This window comes from Zonotrichia albicollis, chromosome 7 (assembly GCF_047830755.1).
Source record: "Zonotrichia albicollis isolate bZonAlb1 chromosome 7, bZonAlb1.hap1, whole genome shotgun sequence".
Lineage (NCBI taxonomy): Eukaryota > Metazoa > Chordata > Aves > Passeriformes > Passerellidae > Zonotrichia > Zonotrichia albicollis.
This window is the reverse complement of record NC_133825.1, coordinates 8617331-8635511: the sequence shown is the minus strand read 5'-3', so window position 1 is coordinate 8635511 and position 18181 is coordinate 8617331. Positions and strand designations below refer to the sequence as shown.

Sequence of the window (18181 nt, the reverse complement as noted above, 5' to 3'; positions counted from 1 at the left end):
TGAGCATGGGGCGGTGACCTACGCTGTGTCTGATTCCCCTTCCTTAATAACAGCCTGTCTTGTAGCTCTTGTCCCTTCTGCTGCCCCTGCAGAGCCATCCACGAACACATTTTCTCCCTCAGGCCAGGGGATGTCCCATCATCGATCTGTCCCAGCCTGGGTCTGGAGCTCTGTCCCTTGAGTGCAGTCCTGGGTTCCTTGCCAGCCCCTCTCCAGGCTGTTCAAACAGGAGGCTGGGTTAAACCCTTGCCCTGTCCTCAGTTCTGAGTCCTCCTGTGCCATTGAACAAGTTTCATATTGTTATAACTGAGCCCTGCTCATCCAAGTAGAGGCTTTTGGTTGTCAGATCTTTAACTTGATGCCAGACTTGAACTGTAGGAGATCCTATATAGAGTTGAATATATTTGCACAAGAATTCCTTTGGCAAGACCCTGTTTAACATCCACCTATAATTCAAATTCTTTTTCCCTGTCTGGAAGGCCCAGGCCAGCTGCCTCAGTTAATCTTGATTTTAACACTTGAAAATTCTTTGTTTCCTTCTCTTGTCCATCCATCCAGTTTGTTGACTGGCAGGATAGGAGTGTTCTAGGGAGCCAACCTTGGCTCCAAAAGCCCTGCCTTTAACGGGGGCTCAATACCGGGCTGTGAGCCCTTCCTTCCCTCTCTTGGAACAGGGTATTGGTTTTGGAAATCACCTGTCCTGGTTGCTTTAAAGGAATTTGTAGAGGCTCCATATCTAATTTTCCCTATTTCCCTGGGACTGCCCCGCTTTGGGGTTCACTTCAGCATAGGCCTTGTCAATCTTTTCACTCAGAGGTAGAAAACAACTAGCCTCTGTATCCCCTTTTACAGTATTAAAATCCAGCTCACAAATTCCTTCCTAGTTAATTACAACCACAGGAGGAAGAAAAAGCAATTAATTTAATTCAAACTGATCCACCACAGCATCTAATAGTGGTTGAACAAATCATACCTGCTCATCTTTCCCACTCATTCCCTTAAAAATTAAAATATTCCTTTACTAATTTCCCCCTTAGGTCTAAGATTCAGAGTGCATTGAGAGGCCCCTGTGTCCATCAGGAAATGCCTCCTCTCAATGCAGACCCACCCTGAATGTTCTCAAGGGCTGCAGTGTGGAGGGTCCCTGGTGTGATGGGAGCTGTGACAGCCCTGCCAATCCATGTCCATCAAGGGGTGGACTTGCTGGTGCTGAGGGTGCTGCTGTCTGTGCTTGCAGTGTCCTTGTGCCCTGCAGCTGGAGCCCTGGTTCCTTGCCAGGGGCTGTTTGGGTGGGCTTTCCCCTGCCGAGGAGGGCAATGCCTCTGCCAGGTGCTTGTGGCCGAGCCGTGCCCTGGGTGCTGGGGCCCCCTTGGGCCCTGGGCTTGATCCCTCAGGGGCTGTAGGAACTGTGCCCTGGCCTTTGCCTTCAGCTTGGCCTTTTGCTGCTCCCTTCTTGCACTCACCGGCTGTGCCTTTGTGCCCAAGTGCTGCAGGGCCTTCTTGTGCCCCTCCTGCAGCCCCCTCAGTGCCTGTGGGTGCTTGTCTTGCTTTACAAGAGAGGTGTCTGCTCGGGAAGGCAGAAAAAGCCTCTCTTGGAATGGAGAATGCAAATCCCCTCCCTCTTCATTTTTAGACTAGTGAATCCAAAGGGGTCTCAGGCAAAGATATGGGAATAGGAATACCAGTTCTTTACTAGTGTGTATAATAAAGCAAACAAACACCAACAGCTGTGGCACTGACAGCAAACAGAGCCCGGAGCCAGTCCCGGCCTTTGGGCTGCGGCGCTTTCCCCTTGGGTGCAGTTCCGGGCACGGCCGGCAGGGGCGCTGGTGGCTCCTGCGGGGCGGGGCAGCGCATCCCTCCCATGGGAACCTCTCTGAACGGAAATAGAGCAATCCCTTCATCGAACTCTTTCACTTTTTTACCTTCTATGGCCTTTCTCCTGTGTTTTGAGAAAGAATTTGGAGAGGGCTGCCTTTTAACTGAGCTCCTAGTGTTTGGATAAGGTGCTTCCTCTAGAGAGAGAGAGAGTTTCCCTGAACAGCCGGAGCTGTGGTTACCAAGGGGACGTAACTCAGAGCAGGACGTGGTCAGGGGAGGATATCCCGCCGAGGCTGGGTGGGAGTGTGGGCAGGGTCTGCTGCCGGAATCGGCAGAGGGGGATCTTCCCGTGGAGTCCGAGGCGGAGCGTGGGCAGCACCCCCATGGCTGATGGCGGCTGATCCGGCAGGTCCCGGCAGAGCAAAGGCAGGTGGGAGAGCCCGGCAGCAGCGGCGGTGCCCAGCGCAGGTGGCACGGGCAGGGCAGCCGGGGATGGGATGGCTGGGACCCCCCCTGGGTGCGGTGGGCGCGGTGACCTCGGAGCAGGCGGCAGGACAGAGCAGCCCCCATCTTGCCCAGCATGGGCGGCAGAGCGGCCGCGGGCCAGGCAGTGGGAGCAGGGCACACAAATTGAGCGACAGCGCCGGGGCAGGTGGAGCTGCCCTGGGCAGTGAGGCCGCAGCTGGGATGGAAAGCGGGGCAGGCGGAGCTGAGGCGGGCAGCGAGCCGGGACCGGGACAGGCGCCTCGGCCGCGAACGGAGGGTGCAAGAGCTGCAGAGGATCTCACTCTTTCTGATTTTTCCTCTTATTCCCTTCCCTTTCATTTCCCTTTTTATTTTCTTGTTTTTTCTCGGTTCTTTGTGATACTTCAAAGATTTTTATTCTTCTAAAATCCTCTGTCTAATATATGGCATATTCTCTTCTATATTAAATGGGATTTTTTACAAATAAATCCAGAGCCTAACAAATCTAAACTTCTGCTTGGATACTTCGAAATGGTCGATGAGCTACCTCATGACCTCTAATACTGTTTTCCTCTTCACCTTTTTATTTATCGTATTGTAAATTAAGCATCTTTCAGTTACTTCCTATGCAACTCCCAAAATCCGAGTGCACCCATAGTTCCTTAAAAAATGATCGCGCAAAGCTTGAGTACCCCAGTGGTTTTTTTGATGCATGTCTTCTATTATTTTCTTAGAAGCACATTTTATTAAGAAATTGTCTTCTATCAAGAAGTTTCCATTTCCCGGATTTATTTTGTTCCCTTCCTGTTTTTTTTAATTCTTTTTTCTCCTCTGCCGTAAACTTTGGAATTTCCATTTTTTCATCGTTTGGTATTTAATGTTAACTCTTTCAGCTCCATTTTCTGCTGCATCCTTAGCTTTGTGATGTTCCCCCAGTTTTCCCAGTTTGCCTCTCCTATGGCCCGGGCCGGGTTCCCCCGCCCGCAGCGGCTGGGAGCAGCCGAGAGCCCCGCGCTGCCCATCCCGACCTGTCCCGGCTCCATCCCCGCTCCTGCCGCGGCTGCGAGGGCTGCGGGAACGGGGCAGCGAGGGTGTGGCTGCTGCTGGGGGAGGAGGAGGAGGGAGGGAAGGGCAGGGATGGAGGGGGAGGAGGAGGTGGGGTTAGGGAGGAGGAGCAGGGGGAGGGATGGAAGAGGAGGAGTGGAAGGAAGAGGAAGAGGAGGGACAAAGGCAGATGGAGGCTGAGCTGAGGGAACCAGGCCGTCGATCCCTGCCTGAATTGGCAGCCCCCACCTATGGGATCATCGCCCCCCCATCGCACTCGTGAGCGGGGAGGGGGAGCTGGGCCCCGATATCCCGGGGAGTCCCTGCATTTTTGGGGATGTTTGGAGAATGAAGGAGTCCAAGGTTGAGCGGAAAAGGCCCCTTGGGGGGACATCGGGGGGTGGCGGTGGCGGCTGCCGGCAGAGGCAGCCTGGAGGAGCAGAGCCCTGTGTCCCCCAGGAGCCCAAAGTGGGGAGCCCAGAGAGGGGGGAGCGCCGCCATTGGCGGGAGCCTCAAGAGCCTGGAGAGGGGCAGGGGAGACTCCTTGGAGCCGCTGCAGCCCCGAGCAGAGAATGAGGGGAGAAGGGAGCCCGGGAGCCCAAAGAGCCCCAGCATCCCGAAATGGGGAGAGCGAAGCGGGGGGAGCTTCTGGCATTGCTGGGACTGCCAGCAGCCTGGGCAGGGCGGGCGCCGAGGAGAAGGGGGACCCCCAATCCAAGCGTGACCCCCAGCAGTTGGGACAGGGGGGAACCTCTGAACACCAGAGAGGAGGGACGAGGGACGGGGAACTCCTGGGAGGCTTTTTCAGGGCTGAATCTTGGTCTTTGGGAGGTTTTTCTGGAGCTCAGGTGGCCAGGGATTCTAGAGATGGACTCGGGCACAGGGACCTTCAAACTCAATGTGTGTTGGGGAAGATGAAACTGGAAAGCCTTATAAATATGATTGTCTGGCAAAAGACTTTGAGAATATAGAAAGTGTAAGGAAGATTGAAATGAAAGCAAGCTTTGAGATACATCAGTTAGTGAACAACTGGCAAACAATGGTGTGGCCCGACTGAAGGTAATCCCCTTTTCATGAAACAATTCGCTCTTCTTGCAGACAGATCCAAGGGTCGGAGCAGACCCTACTGGCTCAGCAGAAGGGATCCAAAGAGGAGTTTTTAGGGTTTAAAATGTAACACAGTATGGTGATGTAATGACTTTTACAGGCTGTATGTAAATGCTGCAGGATTTGTATCGTGTACTAGTCTGCTAAGTGAGAAATAGAATATTCAACACAGAAGAAAATTTATTGTATTGTATTGGGACCCTTACCCTCTTACGCTCTTCTCCTCTTACTCTCTTACCCTCTCATCCTCTCTACCCCTCTCTTCTCTCGGGCCTGCTCCGAGCTGTGCCTGGCAGCTCCCAGCAGGGCCCTGCACCCAGGCCCTTTGCAATAAACCGCAAGTTCCACGCCCTGGCTGCAGAGCTCTCTCGTCTCCGTCCAGCCTGACTGTCCTACCTCCCGACACTCCTACAAACGCTCTCATCCCTTGTTTTCCCCAAACCAGTATTGCCCATTGCCAACCCCAGGGAGGCTGCGAGGAAGAGGAAGATGCCCCGGGACACTGAGGCAGGTGGGGAGGAAGTCAGTGCCCCTTTCCCCTCTGTGCTGCTCCATCTCCCAGCCCAGCACGGCCCTGGCTGCAGCTCAGCCCTGGGGGATCTCCTTGCCCTTGCCTGTGGCATGGAGGCAAATCCCATCCTGTCCTTGTCCTTCTTCCCCCAGAGCAGGAGCTGAGCATGGAGAGCAGGGAGGACAAATGCCCACGGCAGAACCTGGTGGAAGCGGCCGTTTTGAGCGGCTCCACGGCGCAGGAAGCCAACGGGGAGGAAAAGCCCCGGAGATGCCGCACGAGGAGGGGCTGCAAACGCAGCCGGCGGGGATCTGAGGGGGAAAGAGCCAGCCTGGGCCGGGAAGGCGGCCGGAGACGGAGCCAGAGCTCGGAGCTGGTGCTCCATGAGCAGCTCCATGATGGGGAGAAGCCCCACACGTGCGAGGAGTGTGGGAAGAGCTTCAGGTGGAACTCCAACCTGATTGTGCACCAGAGGATCCACACTGGGGAACGGCCCTACGAGTGCGGGGAGTGTAGGAAGAGCTTCAGCCAGAGCTCCCAGCTGATCAGGCACCAGAGGATCCACACTGGGGAGTAGCCCTATGAATGTGGAGAGTGTGGGAAGAGCTTCAGCCGGAGCTCCATCCTGAACGAGCACCAGAGGACCCACACTGGGGAGAGGCCGTACAGGTGTTCCAAGTGTGGGATGTGCTTCAGCCAGAGCTCCAGCCTGATGGTGCACCAGAGGACACACAGAGAGGAGAGGTCCTATGAGTGTTCCAAGTGTGGGAAGGGGTTTAAGACCAGCTCCAATCTCCTCCAGCACTATCGGATTCACAGAGAGGAGAGGCCCTTCCAATGCCCCGACTGCGGGAAGGGATTCAAGTACAACTCCCACCTCATCAGACACCAGCGCATCCACACAGGGGAGAGGCCGTACGAGTGTGATAAATGCAGGAAGAGGTTTCCGACCAGCTCCCATCTCCTCCTGCACTATCGGATTCACACAGAGGAGAGGCCCTTCCGCTGCCCCGACTGCGGGAAGGGATTCAAGCACAACTCCACCCTCATCAGGCACCGGCGCATCCACACTGGGGAGAGGCCCTACGAGTGTCCCCAGTGTGGGAAGAGCTTCTCCAGGAGCTCTGCCTTGACCCAACACCAACGGAGGCAGCACTGAGGGAAGCCCTGCGAGTGCCCCGAGTGCGGGCAGAGCTTCGTGCGCTGCTCCAGCTCCATCCCCCACTGGAGGAGGCATTTTGGGCACAGCCCTGGTCACTCACATTCCCTGTGATCCATGTTGGGAACACACCTGGCTGCTTCGCCTTTTGGTTTGGCCTTAATTTTCCTCTGCTTCACCTTCATCCTTTAAAAACACCCCAAACTCGTTTAAATGAAGGAAATTCATCGAATATATCTGAAGTTCCATAATTTCTCATTTGTTTTAGAGGGAATTTAGGATTTGGGGATGCGTTCTGTGTGGAGTGCTGCTGTTGCTAAGAGTCAGGAATTTGATCTCACCCTCCTTATGATGCTAAGAACTCCTCCCCTGACCCAAACCCCAACTCCACCCTTTGGATACCCTGTAAAAATTCCATGGCCCTGCCTTTCACCTGCCTTTCAGAGTTAAGAAATGGATTCCCAAAGGATCAGCCCTATTCCCACTGTATTCCAAGAGGATGAACTTGTTTCACTGGATTCCCGGAGGATTCTGACTCTTTCACTGTTTTTTTTTTTTTTTTGTTGTACTACTGCATTTGTATTTTTAATTCTTCTTAATAAAGAACTGTTATTTCTATTCCCATATCTTTGCCTGAGAGCTCATTAATTTCAAAAGTATTGAATATTTTTATAGTATATTATTATTTTTATTACTACTACTACTAATAATTATAATAGTAGTAGTAAAAGCAAGGGAGTTTACATTTTCTATTTCAGTGGAGGCTCCTGAAATGGGGAGATACCCCCCAAGGATGGGCCGTGTAATATAGTTCCTAAAATATGTAAATTAGTTTATGGATATGCATGAGGGTCTATGGATATACAAGAGGCTGATGTAATGAAAACCATACTAATTAGGGGTGTCCCCGAAAATAACTAGGGGAGTCTTGGTGGCCATAACAACTTTTGCTCAATTGTCCTTGTCTCCCATGACATCAGCCTGTTGCATATTTATCGACTTTTTGCATATCCATAAAGTACTTTACATATTCCAGGAACAAAATTGCCTTCATCCTGTTTGGGGGGGTCCCACCTCCCTCCCACCTCAATTTGGGATGTCACATCCACCTCCCAGCTCAGTTTTGGGATCCCATCCCCCTCCCACCTCAATTTGGGGGTCCCATCTCCCTCCCAGCTCAATTTTGGTCTCCCACCCCCCTCTTTTCCCCACTCTCCCCTTTCCAATCGTTCCCCCAATCCCCTCCCCATTGTTTGGTTTTAGGGGCTTCAGGCCCCTCCTTCTCCGATTTGGGGTCCCGACCCCGTTTTGGATTAATTTGGGGTCCCCAGCCCATCCCCAGGGTCACCTTCCCCCCCTTCACCAAGTTCCGCTCCTCGTAACTGATGAGTCATCAGCGAGACGCGCTCTGATTGGCTGGAAATTACCCCGCGCTGTCTGTGATTGTTTACCGCAGTGAGAGGCCTTGGTGTGTGGCTGGCAAGTGATGAGTCAGAGTCCGGCCGGGCGCTGATTGGCTGAAAATCGCTGGGCGGGGCCAGTGCTCTGAATTTGTGCCCAGCAAGTGCAACGTCATCAGTGCCACGCGTTTTGATTGCTCGGGATCTGGTTTGGGGTGAAGACGGGAGGAACTGGGCTTTATTTGGGGTTTATTTGGGGTTATTTATGGACTATTTAGGGTTTATCTTGGTTTTTACTTGGTTTATTTCTGTTGTTTTGGGGTTATTTGGAATTATTTGGGTGTATTTAGAAGTATTTGTGTTTGCTTGGGATTATTTGGGTTTATGTGGGTTTATTTGGAATCATTTGGGGTTCTTGGGGTTTATGTTGGTGTATATGGGGTTTTTTTAGGTGTACTTGATATCATTTGGGGATTTTTGGGTTTAGGTTGACTTTTTTGTTTGTTTCCCAAGGATTATCTTGATTTGTTTGGGGTTTTTTGGGGTTCCTTGGGGTTTATTTCGAGTATTTTGGGGTTATTTGGCGTCACGGGGGTTCAAAAAATCTGGGAATGTGTCTGCTGCAAAAATTGGGAATTTTTCCTTAAAAATCCAAGACTTTTTCCCCAAAAAATGGGGTTTGTTCCGTAAAAAATGCTGGGCATTTCCCAGCCAATAGCGACGTGCCCTGCTCCAAACCATCCAATCACCACGCTTCATCTCCCAAATTAAGGGATCACAGCGCAGCCCGCCCCAAACCAACCAATCACTGCACGCCTCCCCTCAGCTGCTCCCACCTCTCCTAAGCTGAACCAACCAATCACCGGGTGTCTCCCCTTTGTAACTCCCGCCTTCATTGCCTCTATCAAACCAATCACCACACGCCTCCCCTCGGCAAAGCCTGCCTCCCCCGCCCATCTACTGTCAATCACCGCGCCCTCTACGAAACCAACCAATCACTGGCCAACTCCCCTCAGAAACTCCTGCCCTCCTCGTTCCGCTCCAGCCAATCAGAGCCGAGCTGGAATCGGCGCCCCCTGACCCCAGGGCCGGGCATGGAGCGGGCGCCTCCTCCCCCCTCCGCCCCCGGGACCCCCTCAGGGACCCCCGGGAGCCGCCCCGGGCTCAGGCGGGTCCTGCGGGAGGCGCTGGAGAGAGCGGGGGAGGCGCTGGGAGAGGACGGGGGGCTCCGGGAGCTGCTGAGGAGGCGCAGGGACAGGTGAGGGGTCCTGGAGGGGTCGTGACGGGAATTTGGGGAGGAGTCTTGAGGAGGTTTGGGGGCGATATGGGGAGGGTGTGGGGGGAACTTGAGGGGGTTTTAGCGGGGTCTGGGGGTGCTGGGGGAGCTTTTGGGGGGAATTTGGGGAGGGGTCCTCAGGGGGTGTCACGATCTGTCCTCAGGGATGGGTTTCGTGATGGTTCATGGATTTGATCTCAGGGTGCAAAAAGAACCAACACAGTACAAGGGGGTTTGCAATGATAATCGAAACAAATGCACCTTTATTGAATGACCACAGCAAAATGCGATAGAGGGATTAAGGGAGAGAAAAAGATGGGGGAAGAGAGAGACAAAAGAGAGAGAGAAAGAGAGAGGGGATAGAGCTACCAAACGTAGAGACGAAGTCCTTTGGTCCAGTCCAGTCATGGATCCGCCTGTTACATCGGGGAGATCTCGAAGTCTCTCGCTAACTCAGAGGTTTTGATTATGATAACTCTATTGGAAATTGCAAGGGAGGGGATACAGATACAATAAGGAATAGATGTAACAGGTAGTCCATGCTCTCAGCAGTAAGCGAGAGCCATTGTCTTCTTGGTGCAGCGGTCACAACCTGCAGGCAAACATCTCGCTTTGGTCAGCTTGCCTCCCCCACACACCTGCCCCGGGCTGGGGGTTTCAGTCCCAGTCCTTGGAAGGAGCAGAGGGGCCTTTTCACATGGGGGTTCCATGTCTCAGTCCTTGGTGGAGAGGCTCCTTCCATCTCAGTCTGTCTGTCCCGGTGGTTGTAAAACAGGTGAGGGTCTTCTGTGGGGGGACCACCTGAAACTCAGGAGAAGTCCAGCCAGGCCGAGAGGTGGGACAGCTCCCAAGGCTGTTGTTGCACAAAGGGCACGGTGCCCCCTTCTTCTCATCGGGCTCAGTGCACCACACAGCAAACAACACGTGTGAGAACAATAACTTTGCTCTGTGCTCTCAGGTCTCAGGCACATGACTTTCTCCTTTGGAGCCAGAGATTTAAGACGGGGGGGGTCTTCTCTTCAGTGGTCCCCCAATGACGATCGTGAGGCAGATGAGGGAAAATTCGGACAGACTCTCATACGACCCCGTGACTCACGATTGTCTTGTCTTTTATTATATTTAAATATAAACAATATTTAAATGGTTAAAACCAGTCACAAATAATCGAAAGCAAAAGCAATCAACACATATTAATACAAGCATTAACTTTACAAAATTATTTTCTAAAACAATTCACTAAAAATCGAACGTAATTTCCACAAAATCATAAATGGAAATCAAGGATTATTCCAAAACACATAGGCGTCATTCCTAATTGCCTTGTGTCAAATGTCATGGGGATGTGCACGTTGTAGAGGACATCAGTCAAGTTGTGTGCATTAACTATAGATGTCAATCTTGTCAGCTGTTCCATGCTCCAATAATAATGAATAGGACTGCTGATAAAATAAAACCAAACAGAATTAGTATCAAAAGGATAACAATGGGATGACACTGTTCAGGACACCCGTGTGTCCTAGGGTGACGTTACGATGCTTGTATCCCCATTCATATGTTCTGTGCCTTTAAGACTGTCTCTGTAGTGTGAAAGTTTTGTTTGGGTTTTTCTTATCAAGGACACTGAGTAGGGGCAGTGCATAGTTCTGCTTTCACCTTTTTGCTTTGCTCTCTCTCTCTGGCTCTTACTTCTGCTTCCCTTCTGCTTGCTTTTGCTCCTGCTCATTAGCTATTTTAGCTAAACAGTCCAAATTCCTTTCTGGACTGTTTCTCCTTTCCTTTTTTCAACCTTCTCAAACCTGCTCCAGACTGGGACCTGGGAACACCGAGAGTTTGCACCTTGTGGCTGCAGCAGCTGCCCCAGCGCCAGAGGGACTGAGAACAGAGCGACCACCCCCGAGAGAGACTTTCTGAATTTGTCACTTTTTTCAGAGCGGTGTCATCCGGTATTGTTCATTCTGTGTGCTGGGGGTGCTGTGCCTGTTAAATAAACAGGTTCTTTCCACTTCTCTCTGAGGAATCCTCCCCAAACCGGTTGGGGGGAGGGGCCGTGTGGGTTTGCTTTCTGGAGGGGCCCCTTTTGGAGATTCTCTACCAGATTTGCCCTAAACTGGGAAAAAATCTGGTGCCCAACATGTGGGGCTTGAGAGAGTGGAAAAACCCTGTTTTGAGTGCATTTTGGTTGCCATTACTCTGTGTTTGTATAAAGAAGTTAATAGCCATGCTTTATGAATTCATAATGTCTGTTGGGGTGAAAGCTTGCATGCATTTCTGGTCCCTAGGTTTTTTTGAGATCTTAATACCTCCGTGGTCCCTAGGTTTATTTTCTTATCCAGAAATAGCTTTAGTATTGTCCCTAATATGTAGTTTTTATAGCAGAGGGGCAGTGACCAGAATAGCTATCCTGCTGGGCTTGGTGGTAATGATGTGTAAAAAGTTTATAAACATGCTGGGGTTTGCTCCAGGTATGAATGGTTCGTGGCTGTGGTTATGCATCCAGTTTGTTAGAGGAGGAGCGGCAGGGGATCAGGCATTTCAGCCTTTGCTTTCCTTCTTCTCCTATGAATCTCTTGCATCACTATTGAAGGATGTTGAGTTTCCCCTGAACGTTAAAGAGACCATCTTTCTGGTATTCAATCTGGTAACCTTCCTCTATACAGCCTGCTGCTTCTCTAGGATGAGGGCTGAGATTTCTAGATGGACTGATGAGACCCCTGACTCAGGAGTAAACCCTGGTGTGGAAAATCCTAAGTGGTGTGGGAAATGGGAGGATAGGGGCCAAATCCTGAAGGAATTCTCTGACCATATAGTCTGGGATTTTCCCCATGAGCAAATTCACAACCCAGCTGAGGTGGGGAGATACCTGAAAGAGAAGTACCAGGATGAGCCTAAGGAGAGGAAGGTCTTTGCAGTGAGCTGGGCCCTGGCTTGTGCTCATCGCTCACTGCTAGATCCTGTCGGGCAGCAGACAGAGGCAGGGGGGCAGGGAGATAAATCAGCAACTGTCCCGATGACTCAGGCTGGAGCCAACAGCCCAGGCTCGAAGCAGCAGCCAAACCAGACAGTGAGCCTAAACCAGCAGCTAAACCAGAAAATAAGCCTCAACCAATGGCTGTTGCTGCCAACACTAGAAGTGGGAAATGCACGGACAAGACCAATCGACCAGTGGATGATGAGGATGATGATGATGAAGGAGAAGGAACCTCAATGCCTCCTGACATAAAATCAGGAGTCAAAGCAGCAGGTGCAAGATCAGATGCCAATATTGAGTCCTTTTCCCTGAAGGACCTTCGTGGCTTACGGAAGGATTACATGTGGGGACGGGGTCTGTTTCTATTGCTGGTGTGACAGGGGGATCACAGGATTTTACTTTGGTGGAAGCTGAGGTGAGCCTGACTGGAAATGAGTGGAAGAAGCATCCTATTGTGACTGGCCCAGAGGCCCCATGCATTTTAGGTATAGACTTCCTCCGAAGTGGCTATTTCAAAGACCCAAAGGGACTCAGATGGCCATTTGGAATAGCTGCTGTAGAGACAGAGGGTGTCAAGCAGTTGAACAGCTTGCCTGGACTGACAGAAAACCCATGTGCAGTAGGACTTCTGAAGGGAGAAGAGCAACTGGTGCCAATTGCCGCTTCCACAGTGCATCGACGACAGTATAGAACCACTCGAGATGCTGTGATCCCCATCCAAATAATGATCCGAGAGCTGGAGAGCCAAGGTGTGGTCAGCAAGACCCACTCACCCTTCAACAGCTCCATCTGGCCTGTGCGAAAATCTGAAGGAGAATGGAGATTGACTGTGGACTATCGTGCATTGAATGAAGTGACTCCACCACTGAGCGCTGCCGTGCCAGACATATTAGAGCTCCAGTACGAGCTTGAGTCCAAGGCAGCAAGGTGGTACGCCACTACAGACATTGCCAATGCATTTTTCTCCATTCCTCTGGCAGCAGAATGCAGGCCTCAGTTTGCTTTCACCTGGAGGGGAGTGCAGTACACCTGGAACCAACTGCCCCAGGGGTGGAAGCACAGCCCCACCATCTGCCATGGACTGATCCAGGCTGCACTGGAAAAGGGTGAGGCTCCAGAACACCTGCAATATATTGATGACATCATTGTGTGAGGGGAACACAGCTGCGGAAGTGTTTGAGAAAGGGAAGGAAATCATCCTCCTGGGAGCTGGTTTGGCCATTAAAAAGTCAAGGTAAAGGGACCAGCTCGTGAGATTCAGTTCCTGGGAGTGAAGTGGCAAGATGGACGGCATCAGATTCCTACAGATGTCATCAACAAGATCACAGCAATGTCTCCACCCACCAATAAGAAAGAGACACAAGCTTTCCTGGGTGCCATAGGTTTTTGGAGGATGCATATTCCTGAGTACAGCCAGATCGTGAGCCCTCTCTACCTGGTCACCCGCAAGAAGAACACTTTCCAGTGGGGCCCTGAGCAGCAACAGGCCTTTGTCCAGATCAAGCAGGAGATTGCTCATGCAGTAGCCCTTGGCCCAGTCAGGACAGGACCAGAGGTAAAGAACGTGCTCAACTCTGCAGCCGGGAACGATGGCTTGTCCTGGAGCCTTTGGCAGAAGGTGCCTGAGGAGACTCGGGGTCCACAATTGGGATTTTGGAGTCGAAGCTACAGAGGTTCTGAAGCCAACTACACTACCACAGTGAAGGAAATCTTGGCTGCCTATGAAGGAGTCCAGGCTGCCTCGGAGGTAATAGGCACTGAAGCACAACTCCTCCTGGCACCCCGACTACCGGTGCTGGGGTGGATGTTCAAAGGCAAGGTTCATTCCACTCACCATGCCACCAGTGCTACATGGAGCAAGTGGATTGCTCTCATCACTCAACGTGCCCCTACAGGTAAACTGAATTGCCCAGGGATTTTGGAGGTCATTACAAATTGGCCCGAAGGTGAGAATTTTGGTGTCACAGATGAAGAGGAACAAGAACCAGTGACACGGGCTAAAGAGGCTCCTCCCTATAACCAACTGCCACCAGAGGAAACATGCTACGCTCTTTTCACTGACGGTTCCTGTCGCATTGTAGGGATGAACCAGAAGTGGAAAGCAGCCGTATGGAGCCCCACACGACAGGTTGCACAAGCTACCGAAGGAGAAGGTGGATCACGTCAATTTGCTGAACTCAAAGCTGTTCAGCTGGCCCTGGACATTGCTGAGAGAGAGAAGTGGCCAAAGCTCTACCTCTACATTGATTCATGGATGGTAGCCAATGCTCTGTGGGAATGGCTGGAGAGGTGGAAAAAGGCTAACTGGCAACGTAGAGGAAAACCAGTTCGAGCTGCTAATGAGTGGAAAGACATTGCTACGAGGATAGGGAGGCTACCTGTGAAAGGCCCCCATGTAGATGCCCATGTACCCAAGAGTAGGGTCAATGAGGAGCACCAAAACAATGAGCAGGTAGACCAAGCTGCAAAGATAAGGGTGTCCAAAATAGACCTAGATTGGGAACATAAGGGAGAGTTATTCCTAGCTCGATGTGCCCATGATGCCTCAGGCCACCAGGGCAGAGATGCCACCTATAAGTGGGCACGAGACCGAGGGGTGGATCTAACCATGGACAGTATTTCTCAGGTTATCCATGACTGTGAGACGTGTGCTGCCATCAAGCAGGCCAAGCGAGTGAAACCCCTCTGGTACGGTGGGCGGTGGTCCAAGTACAAGTATGGGGAGGCCTGGCAGATTGACTACATCACACTGCCCCAGACACGCCAGGGCAAGCGCTATGTGCTGACCATGGTGGAGGCCACCACTGGATGGTTGGAAACCTACCCTGTGTCTCATGCTACAGCCCGGAACACCATCCTGGGCCTGGAAAAGCAAGTTCTGTGGAGACATGGCACCCCTGAGAGGATCAAGTCAGACAATGGGACTCATTTCAAGAACAGCCTTATCAACACCTGGGCTAGGGAACATGGCATTGAGTGGGTGTACCATATTCCCTACCATGCACCAGCTGCAGGAAAAGTGGAGAGGTACAATGGACGACTAAAAACTCAGTTGAAAGCTTTGGGTGGGGGCTCTTTCAAAAATTGGGAGCAGCATTTAGCAAAGGCCACCTGGTTAGTTAACACCCGAGGTTCCACCAGCCGAGCAGGTCCTGCCCAGTCTGTCCCTGAATGTAATAGAAGGAGACAAAGTCCCAGTGGTACATATCAGAGGTTTGTTAGGGAAGACTGTGTGGATCAATTCTGCCTCGAGTACAGGCAAACCCATTTGTGGGGTTGTCTTTGCTCAGGGACCAGGTTGCACGTGGTGGATAATGCAAAGAGATGGAACAACACAATGTGTACCTCAGGGAGATCTGATTGTGGGGTAAGAATGATATGCAATATCAATGTTCATTTGATGTTACTGCCATTGTCTGTACATTAAACATACAGACATGAGATAGAAGGAAATGTGTAAGTGTTGAAGGTCTGGGCAAGTGGAAGATGGAGAAGGAAATGTGTAAGTGTCGAAGGTCTGAGCAAGTGATAGATGGAGTTTTAAGTGAGTAAAGTGAAAAAGGGGAATCCTGCAGCTCTGTAATATAGGGCCTGGATTCAGTGGTCCAGTGTGGGGATGTGATGAAGGCATGATGGGTATTGCTTGTAATTTTGGGGGAACAGATAGAAATTTTGTATGAATAATGCATGATGTGTTGTAGTATGTTGATGATATGAGGATAAGGGGTGGAATGTCCTGGGGTGACGTTATGATGCTTGTATATCCCCATTCATCTGTTCTGTGCCTTTAAGACCGGCACTGAAGAGTGGAAGTTTTGTTTGGGTTTCTCTTATCAGGACACAGAGACAAGCAGTACACAGAGCTGTTTTTTTTACTTCCAGCTTTTGCTTGCTGCTTTTGCTTGCTCTCTTTTTCTGCTCTTGCTTCTGCTCTGCTTTCTGCCTCTGGTTATTAGCTAGTTCTAGCTAAACAATCCACATTGCTTCCTGGACTGTTTCTCCTCTCCTGTTCCTGTGACCATCTCGAACCTGCTCCGGACTGGGACCCGGGAACACCAAGGGTTCGGCTGCAGCGGCTGGCCCAGCGCCGGAGGGACTGAGAACAGAGCAACCACCCCCCGAAAGAGACTTTCTGATTTTGCCATCTTTCTCAGAGCGGTGTCATCAGGTATTGTTCATTTTGTGTGCTGGGGGGTGCGGGGCCAGTCAAATAAACAGGTTCTTTCCACCTCTCTCTCCGAGGAATTTTTTCCCGAACCGGTTGGGGGGAGGGGCCGTGTGGGTTTCGCTTTCTGGAGGGGCCCTCCTTTGCAGATTCTTTAACAAATTTGCCCTAAACCAGTACATTTCTCCAGATTCAAACCAGTCTCTGGTGACACAAGTGACTGCAGCAATCTCCAATAACGCAGCGGGAGCCAGGTTTGCTGTGTTCTCTTTGTCATTGTGGGTTTGTAATTCAGACTCACAGAAGGGCTTGAGTTGGAAGGGGCCTTAAAGACTATCTAGATCCAACCCCTCTGCCATGGACAGGGACACCTTCCACTAGACCAGGTGGCTTAGAGCCCCTGCAAGCTTTGGCAAATAGCCAAGGACACCTTTTCCTCTGTTTTGCAAGGTCAGATTTCCATGCTCACCTTGACAGATGGCTCCAGTCTCACACACAGCATTGCTGGTTGGTCACTCTTATCTCCATAGCCCAGCAGAGATCCTGTTTTGGATGGCTCTCACTGCTCCCAAGGCCCCAGGGACCAGCCACTGCCTCTCCTCCTTCTGCTTTCCCTTCCAGGATCAGAGATTTCCTGCTACGTCTGAGACAACTGGAGGAGATGAGGGGCTGAGGATGTGGCTTCTGACAGAGAGTTGACAACGCTCAGCTGAATATTTTATTCTCCTGCCACTAAGCTGTCAGGCTGCTGACACAAATTCCTCCTGCTTGGAAAGGGCTGGTGTGAGCAGCAGGAATTGTTGCTGGCTGGAACTTTTCCAAGAGCTGGACAAAAGAAGCATTTTGTGGAAGGCCACCAGCTGCCCTTGGTCAGCAGCACAAGGTGTGAGGTCCCCTTTGAAGGCCATCCCTGCACAAGGACAGCCTGGCCTTCTCCAGTGCCCAGAGCACCTTCCAGGCTTTCGGGCTGGCCTCGTCCCTCACCCTGGAGAAGCAGGTTGCTGTTGGAACTCTCATATCCACAGTTTCTGGCTGGATTGCCATGTCTTACTACAGACCACCCTGGAGACACCAGTACAGACTCCATCTGCAATAAAAGGGAACTTTGTTCCAGCTTTTCCCTTGGACCAGCGTGTAGCAAGCCCACCTGGGCCTCATTCAGCTGGGTGGTAGTCAGCTTCTGCTGGGAATTTAAAGCTTTTACCCGACTTTCCACAGCAAATAGTGGAGCGAACCCAGCTGCACCAACCCCCAAATTTCACTCTAAAAACCAAAATTTTCGTTTTCTTCTATTCAAGCCTTGAAGCAAAACAAACTTTAATTGAGTGAGCTGGAGGCACAGTGTCCTCCAAGATCATTCTTGAGTAGAACAATATTGCAGGGGAAGACTGGCAAACCCAGAGCTTACTGGTGCTTAGGAAGCTTTGCTAAACCTTCCCACGTGCGGTGCTCTTGCACCCTCCTGAGCTCCTGGAGCCCTCACTCATCTCAGGCACAGTTTGGACAGAAAGGGATGGTTCCATCTGTCACATGTGGGGACAAGAGGAGGGAAGACTTTGCAAACACTGCCATGAGGACAGGGCTGTTTTCATTGATGGTGCCAAGTGGTAGTACATCATCTTTGATTAAATGTGAGGTGCTGAAGGGCAAAGATTCTCAGTGATAAGGAGAGAGTGTCTCCACTCACACAGCAAGGTAAGTTAAGGGGAAAGTGCAATCTGTATTTCATGGGAGGCGTTCAGTTTTTAACAAAACCTTTTTGCAGAAGACGTGCCTAGGCAGGGGTGATTCAGAGCATTTGATCAGCCTCACAGAGTATCCCCACATCTGCTTTGCCAAATTTTCTCTCTGTTTTTCATTGTGAATGATTTCTCCTGCCAGGGTTGCTCCTGCTTGGAGTTCTACTCTCAGTGAAACCCCGGAGTTTTCTCAGCAGCCTCTGCAGCGAGTTCTGGGCCAACGTGGGGCTCTGCTGCCAGCCCAAATCTGCGCTTCCCCTGCCCAGCCTGAGTGCAGGTGGGGCATGTGCTGGGCATGGCCGGAGATTCACATGGCCAAAATCCTCCAGCATTTACATCTGCCCATGGCTTTGGGTAGCACAGATCACAGAACACCCATCGCAGCTGACAAATGGCATTTCTTGCAGATTGCTACAGCCACACTGCTGATCCACAAATAATCAAGAATCAATTTCAGTTGAAAAATGTCATTTATTACAAAGTGCTACACCCACACCGACAATACAGAACTATACAGATCTCAATT

The 18181-nt window shown here is 51.2% G+C and overlaps 1 pseudogene; it reads left to right on the top strand.

The window, feature by feature from the left end:
• The first annotated feature begins 1880 nt into the window (after window positions 1-1880).
• The window catches only part of LOC141729581 (uncharacterized), a 425427-nt pseudogene continuing 409126 nt past the window's right edge, over window positions 1881-18181 (top strand).